Consider the following 13,491-nt stretch of genomic DNA (forward strand, 5'->3'; position numbering starts at 1 on the left):
AAACGTCCGCTCCACTGCTCTTGAGAGGAAGGGCACTGGGCAGGTTGGACAGCCTCAACCACCACCGTTTCCTCATCTGTAAAGGTGGTACCCAGCTCACTGGATGGGTGTCAGAATTTAGCAATCAAAGTGATGGGGAGGTCCTAGCTACCTGAATTGAGGTGCTTGAAATTTGACTTCTACCAGTTGAGACCGGTCTGTGCTACACAGCGAGGAGAAGGGAAAAAGGACGTTTGGGGGGTGTTGGGAAGGAAGGAAGGAAATGACAATCCCTTGAAAGAAGGCTAGGGAATACAGCTCAGTCATAGAGTGGGTATGGGCCTCACATGTACAGAAGCTCCAGATGTGATTCCTAACACTGGCCTAGGCACAGGGCACAAGCCTTTGTAGATGGATCTCTGTGAGTCTGAGGCCAGCCTGGTCTATATAGTGAGTTCCGGGACAGCCATAGCAAATAGTAAGACCCTGTCTCAGACAACGACAACAACAACAACAACAAAGAAAGAAAAACAGAAAAAAAAAAGAAAAAGAAAAAGAAGGCTGAGAATGAGCCAGAGCACTAACCAGCCAGAGCACAAAAACCTGAAAATCTGGCGGTGATCGTTCAAAGACAAGATTGCTTCCCAAAGTTTGACTTTCAGCCCAAGCAGGAAGCTGTTAACAGACTGTCGTAAGACCCTGTAACGGCCTTTGCATTCAACTCCTGCACTCTGCCGGTCACATAAGCCACAGCACACCTGAGGGTATGCTGGCTTCAGATTCCGTATGTGGGACACAAATGCTGGGGACAAAAAACGTCTTCCTTCACTCAGGAGGCAGAAGCAGATGGATTTCTCTGATTTCAAGGCCAGCCAGGGCTACATAGTAAGACCCTCTGAAATAAATAAGTAAGTAAATAAAAAATGTTTAGGGTTGCTCTTAGTTGAATACTTTCAGCCACACAACTGGAAGGACTAGACAGGGCAAAACAGACAGTCTGCAAAATTGTTATTTTGCAGCTCAATACTCTGGATGCATCACTAAGACCCAGACTAACCTATGCTTTATGGAATAGATCTTGGGTAAAAATTACACTGAAACCCCCTGTTCAAAGGTGGTAGTTCCCCTGGCATGGCAGCACATGCCCACATTCCCAGAGCCTGGAAGAGAGAAAGGCAGGATAAGGGGTTAGGGTCAGCCCCGTCTACACAGTGAGCTCAAGGCCTGCCTGGGCTACATGAGACCCTGTCTCAAGAAAGAAAAATGAAGGGAGGGAGGGAGGGAGGGAGGGAGGAGGGAAGTTGGCTATCCAGCCAGCCAGTTGCAAGCTGTCTACATTTTCCTCAGTGAGAGGGCTGGACATGAAAGGGGCAGTCTAAGTAGATTTAGTTAAGGAGAGATACCAAGTGTCAGTCTTCTCCAAGGGCAGATCTTGCTATGCCCTTGGCATTCATTCATTGTTCCCTTACAAAGAACCTGGGAAAGGTACACCTACTTAATAGATACGGAAGCTGGGATCTGGAGGCCAAGAAATGAGATCTCAAGGCAAACTGAATTTTTTATGAACTGAAGTCAGGTCTGAATGACGTCTAAGTCCTGGCATCCGCCATGGGCTCAGCATAGAGACAGAGAAGATGTGCCCTGCCATGGGCTCAGCATGGAGACAGAGAACATATGCCCTGGATACTGTGGAGAACCCCGGAACTAACTCTGTAGGCCTCTGCACAGAGATCTGACGATTTCTGTCAGCACCAGTGGGGACACTATATCCAGGCTAGGGATACCCTGAATTGAAGATCTAGGAGGTGGGACAGCTAGGGGTGCTGTGGAGGCCAGGCTGTCTTACAGGGCTCTTGCTGTATAATCTTAGAACAAAGCGCTGTCCCCACTTTAAATACCTTTCTCAAATTTCCCTTCGGCAACTTCAAAATCCTATGAAAAAGGAAACAACAGCCCTTCATGTGGGCACTGCGGCTGACTTTACTTTGGCAGCTCTACCTGGGTGGGCATTCAGAGAGAGGTTGGCATTTATGATGGATTGGTTCTACTGAGGCTTAGTAGCCCTGTGATCCCTTGCATGGCTTTGAGGGCAGTCTGGAACATTAGAGAACTGTCCCCTTATGCCATGACACAAGCCCGGGGCTAACGGCTTCTCCAGGAAACCTCTCCTCTCACCCTGCCACATGGCTGCCCGGTTCCTCTAGAAAACACTGCTTTTTGGACCTTTCAAAGATAGGGTGTGTGTGTGAGTGGTAGTGGTGGGGGTGGGGGCTCTGAAGTGCCAGCCAGTCCCTGCTGATGGGAAGATGCAGTGGGTAGAGCTCTGTCACCTGGCCCAGCCCTTGAGCTCATCTCACACAAGAGTAAGGAAGCTGGGGCAGTTAGGAGTCCCTGCCCGAGGTCTTGGAACTGCTGAGGGTACTACAATCTCAATGACCTCAGCCTTTGGTAAGCGTGCAGGGTGAGCTCTGCCCCAGCAGGGATTTGGGGTTTTCGTTTTTGTTTTTCCTTAACTGTAAGGTAGTCTGGGGGGGGGGGTGTTTATAAAAGATTCTTTGAAGTTAGCCAGGCATGGTGGCTCACATTTGTAATCTGAGCGCTTGGGAGGCAGAGGCAGAGGCAGAGGCAGAGGCAGGATGATTGCCACTGGATCCACAGAAATGGAGTCTCAGGTCAGCCAGGACTACACAGGAAGACTCAAGAGAGTACACGGGTGGGCAGGCAGACACTACCCAGCAAATAGCCCACAACTCACAACCAAGCAAACAGACAAAACCCAGATTCCCTGGAGGAAATAAAGAAAGAGGCAGAGAAAACACACGCAGGTCTTACCAGAGTTCCTCCCTCAGTGGTGTACAGGGGCAACTGTCGTCCTCCCAGGGAGCTGAGCCTGAGCCAAGGCTCCGGTGTGTGGCTACTCAATCCAGGCCCTGCCCATTAAAGAATGGCTGGAGTCCCGCCCACCCGCTGACCACTAGGCTCAGGGTCAGAAGTAAGGTATTCTACAGCCTCAGGTCTATCTCTAAGCACTAGACCTAAGCCTCAGGGGACAATATGACGTTCATCTGGGAATCCTGGAGCACTGTGACTGGCCCCCTGCCCATGAGAGGCTAAGCTGAAATCCTGCCGGCTGTCACCCCCTCAGTGGGTCCAGAAGCACCCACAAATGTGGTTCTGCCAGCTCTGCTGGCACACTTTTCTGCAATATTTAGCGGGCTCCATTTTCCTTCTAGACCTGAGAGAGAGAGAGAGAGAGAGAGAGAGAGAGAGAGAGAAGCACTTCTCTGAGGCAGTAGTAGTTAGGAGGTGGCTTGCCTTGAGGTTCAGTCAAGAAGCTGATCACCAAGGAGAGTAGAATAGGACCTGGGAGGAACTTGGACTGGCCTAGGCTACTACTCTCTACCCAGGTTTCTTTGAGCACTGCCATAAAAACAAACAAACAAACAAACAAACAAACAAAACCCAGACATACACACAGACACACTCCCGCAGGGTCCAAGACAAACTTGGCCAAGGCAAGGGTGCTTCTGAGGCCACTGAGATGTGTACTTAAGACCCTGCTCCTCCCTTGTCACAGGAGTGCTTCCTAGGTGACTGAGCTGTTTTCAACCTCACCCAATCTTTATCTTTGAGGACAGGACGCCTGAAGGGCCAGAAGTTCCATTTCAGGAGGGCTAGCTAGAACTGGTTCTAAGATGGCTGCCCCAAATGACCTTCCCTGACAGTCTCTGACTCACTACAATCCAAGTGTTGGCTAAATGACACACACTCCCCAACTGCCTTGACCATGACTAAAAAGAAAACTGACCTCTCTCTCTGTCTCTCAGCCCAACCGAGACAACCCAAATGATGAGCTGAGTAAAACTAGGCCATTTCTCACCAAGGCCCCAAGCCCAACGAGAGACAAACTGCCACCAATTCTTAGGCCTTTCCAATAGAAAGAAGGTTATGGGGAAAGCTCTTTGTGGGGGATAAGAAGGAGAGCTGCCTCTCTCCAGTAGAAGGACTCCAACACACACACACACACACACACACACACACACACACACACACACACACACACTGATCTAAGGATAACTTGCCAGTCCCAGGAGACTCAGTATTCCCTTTCAATGGAAATGGGAGGTACTTTACCAAGACAGTAACTGAACCATGTCAGTATTCCAAGAATCATTCACAAGAATCCCAGAACAGAGGACAGAGTCACATCCCTGCCACACCCCCATTCTCCAGACCCAGAGACCCCCCTCTGTGTGCCTGAGGAAAGTGGGGGACAAATCAACCCACCTGGTGGGAAGGAAGAGGGCGGTTTTTCTATTTTGGGGAACAACAACAGAACATTAGGCAAACACAGGCAAAGCCATGCATACTAGCATCACAAGATTCCAGGATACCAGTTCTGCCCAGGGCCAGAGCAGTGGGCCCACCAGAGGGCAGCCCTTGGGAGACTGAGGCAAGGGTGGGAGACAGGGATTCTGGGCCAGCGAAGTCTCAATAGTTAAACTCTATCTATAAAACAAAACAAACCAAAAAGACACAAATCATAAAACAGGGCCGAGGGGAGATAGCTCAGTCCCCAGTGCCCATGTGAGAGGCAGCTATGGGGGCCAGGGCTTGTAATGCCAGCACTGGAAAGAGGAGCCAAGAGGATTCACTCCCAGGGCTTGCTGACCAGCTAGGTACGGTCCAGGTGCAGGGGCAAACACAACCTCAAAGAGTAAGGCAAGGAACCATGAAGGATGATGCCTAACATTGACCTCTGGGTTCCTTATATACTCCTACACATGCAGATTCACTCACGCGTACACACAGGCGTGTGTACAAACATACATGACACACATGTGCAGAGTGGAGATAGCGTATAACAAAAGGACCGGAAGAGAGGAACCACACAGCACTACGGAGGCACTAGTAGATTAGAGTTGTCAGAGAACCGAATTCTGCCAGAAACTTAGACCAGACATACCAGCAAAGGAAGCTTGAGAAAACTATTGTAAGTGGGAGGAAAATCAGGGTTTCCAGGACCCACAATCATCTGTAATTCCAGTGCCAGAAAATCCAACACCCTCTTCTGGCCTCTACAGGCTCTTACACATCATATATGATGTCTATAGATTCACACAGGCAAACACACAGAAATATAAAATAAATCTTTAAGGTGGGAGAAGGCACAGTCTTGGGAGGTGGCTCGGGCTGACTTGAAATCCATAGTCCTCCTGTACACACAGCACCACGCCTGACTAAAACCCTTTTTACATGGGAGTTCATCACACTACTCTCATCTCCTTATAGCAACACTCAGCATCAGGAAATAAGCAGGAATGAACACACTACTCTGACAGAAAGGCCTGGTAGTGTGCACCTTTAATCCCAGCACTCAGGAAGTTTTATAAATCCAAGGTTAGGAGTTCAAGGCTAGCCTTAGTTACATAGGCCAGTATGAAAAAGCATTATTCCCTGTTGAGCCTTGAAGCCCAGGCTTGTAATCCCAACTCCTCAGGAGACTGAGGCAGGAGGATTATGAATTCAAGGCAAAGCCAATGGGCCACAAAGTTGAGTCCGAGGCCTGCAAAGTACATTCAAGGTTGTACTTTGGTCAATTTAGTGAGATCTTATTTCAAAAAAATTAAAAACAAAAAACAAAACAAAACAAAAAACCAGTGGGGCTAGAGGTTGGCAGTTAAGTGTTTGCCTGGCAAAAGTGTGAGGTCCTGGGTTCAATTCCTAGAAAATAAATAACTAAATAAAAAGAGTATTATCCCTTGCCAAGATCTCATTAAGTTCAAGCAGAGATTCCCAAGCAAAAAAGAAATTCCCTTGCCAGGGAAGAAAAGGATTCACAACGAAATGTAGCCTGCAAAGAGTTTGGGAACAAGTAAGATAGGACAGCCTGGGTGCCGGCCCTACAAGCTTGGTGTGCTGACCTGAGTCTCCAGGGCATATGTAAAAAGTGTTTGCTGGGACTGGGGGGCTGGAGAGAGAGCTTTAGTTCAGAGCACTTGTTACTCTTACAGAGGGCCTGGGGTTCCATTCCCATTACCCACACAGTGGCTCATGACCATCTGTAACTCCAGTTCCTGGGTATCTGTGCCATCCTTGGGTCTCCTCCGGCCTCCATGGGCACCTAGCACTCATCCGGTACACATCCACACAGGCAAAACACACTCAGAAACATAAAATAGAAATAAATCTTTAAAAAGAATTTTTTTTTTTTTGAAAGAAGCTGGTTGTAGTGGGACCCATCTGCAATCCCAGCCTTCGCACAGGAGGTCAGAGGCGGGGATGGCTAGCATGGAGCGTGGAGCAGCTCGAGGGTCAGAGCACCCAATGCGCAGAGCTAAGGGACCCTGCCTCAAAACAAGGTAAAAGGAAGACCCTGCCCTCTGACTTCTGCCCGCGATCTGTGGTACACATCCACCTACACACAAAAATAATAAAATTAAAATTTGCAAACGCTTACAAAGGCAGAAGAAATCCTTTAAAAAAGGGGGGGGAGGACATTCCAATAATGCAATTAGCATAATTGTGTTGGGGAGGGGAGACCAGGATGGTGTGAGAAGCCAAATGTCCTCTGAAACAGAGCAAGAGTCAACAGGCACTGTCTAAAATTAAAACGAGTAATTACAGACAACTCACAAGCACTTAACGTTGCTGGGTGGAAAATTATCTCTTGCAAAGAACATATTTCTTCAATGCTTAACAACTCCCTTTAGTTTACTGCAGTTTCTTTTCTTCTGTTACAGTCAAGGAATTGCAAAGCTATTCCACAGGAGTATTTATACCTATTTTTCAATGTCCATTTCTGCCTGGAAGAATCTTTGGAACACTGTCGATGTATATTTTGTTTGTGGTTTGTTTTTTTGAATCAGGGTCTCTCTACTTAGCCCTTAGCTGTCCTGGAACTCACTCCGTAGACCAGGCTGGCCTCGAACTCAGAAATGTGCCGGCCTCTTCCTCCCAAGTGCTGGGACTAAAAGCATGCACCACCGCAGCCCAGCAAAAGGCTAGCTATCCTGAGGCCTGGAGTCGATGTGGTTTTGCTTTGTTCTGCTTCAGCCTATTGATCGACCCCAGTGTGTGATGTGGGAATGCAGCAAGGTTAGAAAAGACAGGCACTCAGCATCACCGACTTCTTCATCGCCCCTCCCTTCCTTTGAAACACGGCCCCATGTAGCCTAAGCTGCCCTGCATTTTATATGTAGCTGAGGCAGACCTTGCACTCCCGATGTTCCTGCCTCTGCCTCCTGAGTGCTGAGATTCTCAGAGTCACACCAGTTTATGCAATGCTGGGGACCAAACCTAGAGCCTTGGGCATATGAGGCAAGCACTCTGCCAACTGAGCTACATCTCAGCCCAAACTTTCTTAAGTATAGCACAAAACCTAAAACCCACTGGGCAGTGGTGGCACACTTAGGAGGCAGAGGTAGGTGGGTGTCTATAATTTTGAGGCCAGCCTAGTCTACAGAGTGAGTTCCAGGACAGTCAGCTCTATAAAAAGAAACCTTGTCTCAAAACACTAAAACCAAACCAAACCAAAACGAAAACACCTAGAACCCTACAGAAACAACTGCTGACACATCTGATCACGAGAGCTCTTCTATAAACATGCCACTATAATGCCTTCCTTATTTATGATCAAACTAACATAGTCACCTGTGCAAGCCTCTGTATGCAAACTTAGAAAGCTAGTAACCACTCCTTTTTCCATCTCCCTCTGTGGAGCTGAGGGCCTCATCGATGCTAAGCAAATGTTCTACCTACCAACAGGCTACAACCCCAGCCCGAGCAGCAGCCTTAAGGCACGATATTCAGGTAAATACTGCCTCCCGAGTCCAGAGAGCTTCAAGAGAACTATGGTGGTGCAGATCTGTGATTGGTCCCAGCTATTCAAGTGGCCAGAGGCAGGTGGATCTTCAGTTCGGGTCCTGCTTGGGCTAGAGAGTAAGTTCAAAGGCAGCCTAAGCCCTGTAGCAGGACCCTGTAGCAGGAGACAAGCAAAGTGCCTGTAATGCCTGTAATTCCAAGCATTTGGGAGGCAGAGGTAGGATCGTCAGGAGTTAGGCCAGCCTTAGTCATTTCATATATAGAGGCTAGCCTCTCATATAGAGAGACAAGAGATCCTGTCTCACTTCCACTTCCCCCAAACAGGCCCTGCCTTCCCACCCCATCCCAAAAAAGGCTAAGAATGTAGGTTCTAGGACTGAACCCCGAACCACATAAAAGGAAAGGGAAGGGGTGGTGGCTACTGAGGTGCTGCACACCTGTGATCTCAGGCCTCCGAAAGCTGAAGCAGGAAGATTACTTCAAGTTCAAGAGCAGCCTAGGCAGCAAAGGGAGATCCTGTTTGAAACTAGCAGATCAACTGTCCCATCTCAGTCCCTACCCAGTCCCTGAATGAGCATGGTCCAGAGGCCTTTCCCACCCAAGACAAGTGATCTTCGGCTTTTCTTCACTCAAGGCAAGAGCCAATGAACAACTGGAGCTGAACTGAGTACAGCTGGAATACAGCCTCGTTCTCGGCTCCAAGCATTCAAAGGTTGTATTATTCCATTCCCCCCTCAAACCACTTTACAGTTTTCCTACTTCCTGTTCCAGAACCTGAGCCTCAAGCTATGGCATCCCAACAGCTATCCAGGGTAGGCAACATCCAGACAGCACAGGAGGGGCAGGGGTCCACTCATTCACCCCAAGAAATCTCAGACTGCTAAAACAGGAAGAATGGAAGACCATTAAAAAGGAAAAAAAGGTCAATGGTAACCCAGAAGCAGGGACCAGAATCAGAACCAGCAGCCTTGAGCTCACCACACAAATATCTGCTGATCTCCCCCACTGTGCGTCAGCACCGTGGAGAGGGGGTCATCAGGCCAGAGACTGGTGAGAAAGGCCTGGGGCGGCCAGCATGAACTGACCAGGAAGGCTTACTTAGCCCCAAGCTGGGCCTGGAATGAGTCTAATGACAGCCAAGCCCAGGGTTGGAACCAGGCAAGAGGGGAGAAAAGCAGACTTCAGGGCTCAGAGCCCACCAGGAATCAGGGCCAGAACTTCTAAAATGTCTTCAGGCTGGGAAAGACAGGGAAGTGGTCCAAGGCAGGAAGCCAGCTCTTCCCACCAGAGCCTGGCGAGAATTGCCCCGTTCTCATCCCTCAACATTTCCCAGATTGCAAAGGTGTGGCCTGTTGTCCCTCTAAGTTCACTACTGTTTGCCAGACCAGTGTCCCACGAGTGGCCTAAGCAATGTGGTGCTCACTCACACCCATCACTTACATTACTGCTTAAGCAGATGCTTCCAGCTTGTCATCAGAGCCAAATAGAAAAGCAAGGCCTGGTAACTCCCTCCACCTCGCATGCCTTTTCTCATGGGCATCTCCACTGCATTCTCTTCCAGGGAGCCACATGTTGCTCTGAGCTCCTCAACTATTTTGAATACTAAACTTCCTGGTCTTCCATCAAGCCTGCTTAACTAGATTTTTGATCCTAAAAGACAAAGAGGGTCCTCTAGAATCCCTTTGTCAACGCAAGCCTGGCACAGTGCTTATGTGCTGAGCACACAAGAGGCCATGTGTAAAGAATTTCTGATCAAATACGAGAAGTTTAACTTCCCATCTAACTAAAGTCTACAGGGTCCCTACAGACCAACAACTCCTTCTACAGACAATCTATGTCAGTAAATGTCCCCACAGGCCATGTGAAGCCACCAGTCAGGACCATCTATTGTTCCTTCCTCTAAACTATTCTCTTATTGTGCATTCTCTCTCTCTCTCTCTCTCTCTCTCTCTCTCTCTCTCTCTCCCTCACACACACACACACACACACAGAGAACAAACAAACATACAAACACATTTTTGTCTAGTCTTTTATTTCCAGAATGGATTTTGCTATGTAATTCTCGAAGGCCTGAACATGTAGCCCAGGCTGGCCTTGAACTCATGACAATCCTACTAAGGACTAGGATTATCGGTAGGCATCATCACCCTGGGTACTTCACTTATGCTGAATAAACTAAAAGCTAGCTTATACCTACCAAACCTAAAACCCAGTCCCGGCCCAGCACACACCAGCTCCCAGAAGAGAAGAAAAATGAGCCCATGCTCAAGCTTAGCTATACAGCAAGTCACGGATACATGACATTGTCTCAGTAAATAAGAAATAAAAAGCAATGGCAACTAAAATCTACCTTAGTCCAAGAGTTCATTCATTCAAGAAATGTCACTTCCTGCCCATTACCAATAATGTGAGTCCCTGAGATGCAAATGACACTGGGTACCTTCCCTCACACAACCGGGAGAGTGAGGCCCACACAAGAAACTTACCAGGACGGTGAGGCCAAGGCTGGTGTGCAGCTCAAGGTTTACCTGGTCAAACTGAGCCAAACAGGGGTTCCACTCAGGATATTAAGTAGCCTGGAGACTGGAAAGAGACGAAGAAACAGGCTGAGCTCCCAGGATCTACTCCAAAGATCCTGTTGCTGAACTATGCTGCCAGGGGTTGCTACTCTGGGCATCTGGTGGTTGTGGCATAAAGACATCCCTGCCAGCGAACCATTCCAGCAGAACAGATGTCCTCAGGTCTATCCTGAAGAAGAGAAGGCCCAGCCTCTTCCCACAAAACAGTTGCACAAGCAGTGAGCCCATCCAACTGGCACAATCGGAGTCACACCGGGAATCTGAGCAGCACAGGATGTCAGAGTGCAGTCTGGTTGTGTTTTCTTGAGCAGTACCTAAGCCCCAACCTAGAGACTCATGCATGTTAGCGCTCTGGCGTGAGGACCACAGAGAGACACGGTGGTACCATGTACTCACCGGAGCTGGGGAACAGTGAATCAAAGGGCCTGGGAAGAGAGACGCACCCTGGGGTGTTAGCACTGAGGAGCTGCTGGGAAGTGGAGGAAGGGAGGCTACCAGTAAGCTACACTCCCAGGCCACAAATGTGTGTGTGTGTGTCTGTGTCTGTGTGTGTACAGTGTCTGCAGAGGCCAGAAGAAGGCATCCATTGCCATAGGACTGGAGTTACAGATGGGTTGCTGGCTACCATGTAGGTACTGTGAATGAGACCCAGGTCCTCTGAAGGAGCAGTTGGTGTTGTTAACACTGAGGCATCTCTCCAGCCCCGGGAATGTGTATTTTTGTTTCTCTACCCTTAGTAGGCTGAACCATAATTTATTTTCCAAATGAAGTGCATTATTCATAGGACAGGACCACTAGGAGTAAGCTACCGATTACATTAATAGACATCAGGGAACAAGTTAGTGTGTGCCCCCCACCACAGGCAAATGTTGGAAAACAGAACAGAACAATCAACCTGGTGTCAGAGGTGGCCAAGAGAGCTCCCCTAAAGCAAAGTTCAGACCCCCTCCCAGAACATATAAAATAAGCTGGCAGAGGGGGTGGGGGGAATGGAACACTGTAGATGTAGGCATCCTTAGGAACTAGTGGAGACGGAACATCTACTTGAAGTCCACAGTGGCTAAGATACACAAAAGATCACACAGGGGATAGCATTAGAGGCTACAGATAACAGGCTTTGAAAGATTCAAGAAAACATATGGTTCATCTGTGGTGTGACTCAAACCCAGCCTCAAACACTGGAGGCAAATGTGCTGCCATTGATCTGCCCACCTTGTACCTACTTCTATTTGTTTGTTTGTTTGTTTGTTTGTTTTATTTGTTTATTTGTAGTCTCACACTATAGTCCAGGTTGGCTTGGATCACTATGTAGCCTACCAGGCCAACCTAAAACTCCTGGCAATCCTCCTGCCCCAACTAACCAAAGAGCTGGGAGTACAGGCATGAGCTACTAGGCCTGGCATTTGCATTCTTGGCTACATCCTGGAAAATGGGCGGGCAGGCAGGCAGGCAGATGAGGAGCAGGAGATTAAACAGCAGGCTCTCACGGACAGGCGTCCAAGTGAAAACAGAGATCCAGTTGGGTCTTAAGGGCAAGAGTTCTTTGTGTTGGACTCAGACTCAATGCGACCCAGGCTGGATTATGCAGACCTCAGAATTCTGCAAGCAGAATTAGAAAAGAGACCACCCCAACATTCAGGCTGAGACACGTCCGCTCAACATTCCTGCTGCGGCGGGCAGGTAACTTAAGAAATGTGCACTTCAACTTTGCAGTAAAACATACCCCAAGGGCCTTTGGCTGCACTGCTTGGTGAATGGCCAAACTATCCGCCCCAGCGCCCCTTCTCCCCAAGCCCCTCCAGTCCTCTTGCAAGCCAGTTCAAGCCCAAGACCTCCTCAAAGGCTCTAGCTGGCCAATCTCCATGAAACACCCTGGCATAGGCCACTATTGAAGGAAGTCATTCTTTATGTGTACAATCTTCAGGTTCGCCTGAGAACCTGCTGGAAAGGCAAATTCTCTGCACCTCCAGGAAAACCCGAAACCAGGTTGGCCCAGGACTGTGGTTCTACTTGGGAGCGCTGGCGATGTTCCTGCACACTAAAGCCTGAGGCCTGCCACTCCACTTCCATGAAAACCAGAGGGGCAATAAAAGGGACCACATGGCTCTTTCTACGAGTATCGCTGCTTCCTGCACGGCACCTGGACACCCTGTACTCATGGAAAAAGAGGGTTACTAAAAAACAAACAAACAAACAAATAAACAAAAAAGTAAAGAAAAATAAATACCTATTTCCAAGTTGGGGAAGCAGGCAGCAGAGAGAGAGAGACAGACAGAAATGACACCAATCCTAAACCTTCTCCTCATACATAGCATGCTCTTCGGTCAAGGCTACACAGCCAGTCAGTGAGTCACTGATTACTAAGTTGCAAGGCTTTCCCACATCCTCTGCCTTCTCACTGTGTGACCACAAACCGGAGCATCTTGTTTCCTGAGATCCCAAGCCAGCCTACTGACCCTCGCTCAGCCTTAGCTACTCCCTCCTCACTCCCCTGCCTGGCTTCCTCTATAAGACTCTGCACTCTGTCTGGTAGCCAGGGGTCTCTCCCTTTAAGGTCTAGCCTGCCTTCCACCTTCATCTTCACTGTTCTTTCCTGAGCTCCATGTAAAATTATCACACACACACACACACACACACACACACACACACTCACACCCCCACCTACCCCCACACCCCTACACACACCACCACCACCACCTACACACACACACACACACACACACACACCAACAACAACAACAACAACCACCACCACCACCCATGTCACCCCTGCACCTTCTTATCCCCATCACTCTGGACTCAAAAGTGTGACGGAGCTAGCAGAGAGCCAGCATGTACATGCTCACCCAGCTCTAAGGTGAGGAGGATCCAGGAGAGGAACCAGGAGGTTCTGCAGAAATCTGTCTCTACTCCATTCTGGTTTCTGGTTCTCCCCAGCACTGCCTCACCACACGCAGGCCCATTCTTTCCTTCCTCTTTGTCTCAGGGTCAAAGCACTTAGAATGACAGACAGGCTTACATTTCAGGTTAACTACCTTGACTGCTTTTTAAGGGGGGGGGGGGGTATGGGCAGGGCTTTCTGACATAACCCCTCTTTCCCTAGGCATTT

General features: G+C 48.8%; 1 protein-coding gene across 4 annotated transcripts in view; it reads right to left on the bottom strand.

The window, feature by feature from the left end:
• Positions 1-13,491, bottom strand: part of Slc39a14 (solute carrier family 39 member 14) — a 48,080-nt gene that overhangs the window by 17,210 nt on the left and 17,379 nt on the right. For 2 of the 4 annotated variants that reach the window (XM_021203501.2, XM_029541524.1), the window contains exon 2: positions 10,290-10,386. The exons of 1 other annotated variant lie outside the window; for it this stretch is intronic. The gene's annotated coding sequence lies outside the window, so the exon portion shown is untranslated. Of the gene's footprint in view, positions 1-10,289; positions 10,387-13,491 lie in introns of those variants that run through there. One more of the 4 variants, XM_029541526.1, reaches the window with a different exon arrangement.

This window comes from Mus pahari, chromosome 8 (genome assembly GCF_900095145.1).
Source record: "Mus pahari chromosome 8, PAHARI_EIJ_v1.1, whole genome shotgun sequence".
In the NCBI taxonomy this organism is placed as follows: Eukaryota; Metazoa; Chordata; class Mammalia; order Rodentia; family Muridae; genus Mus; species Mus pahari.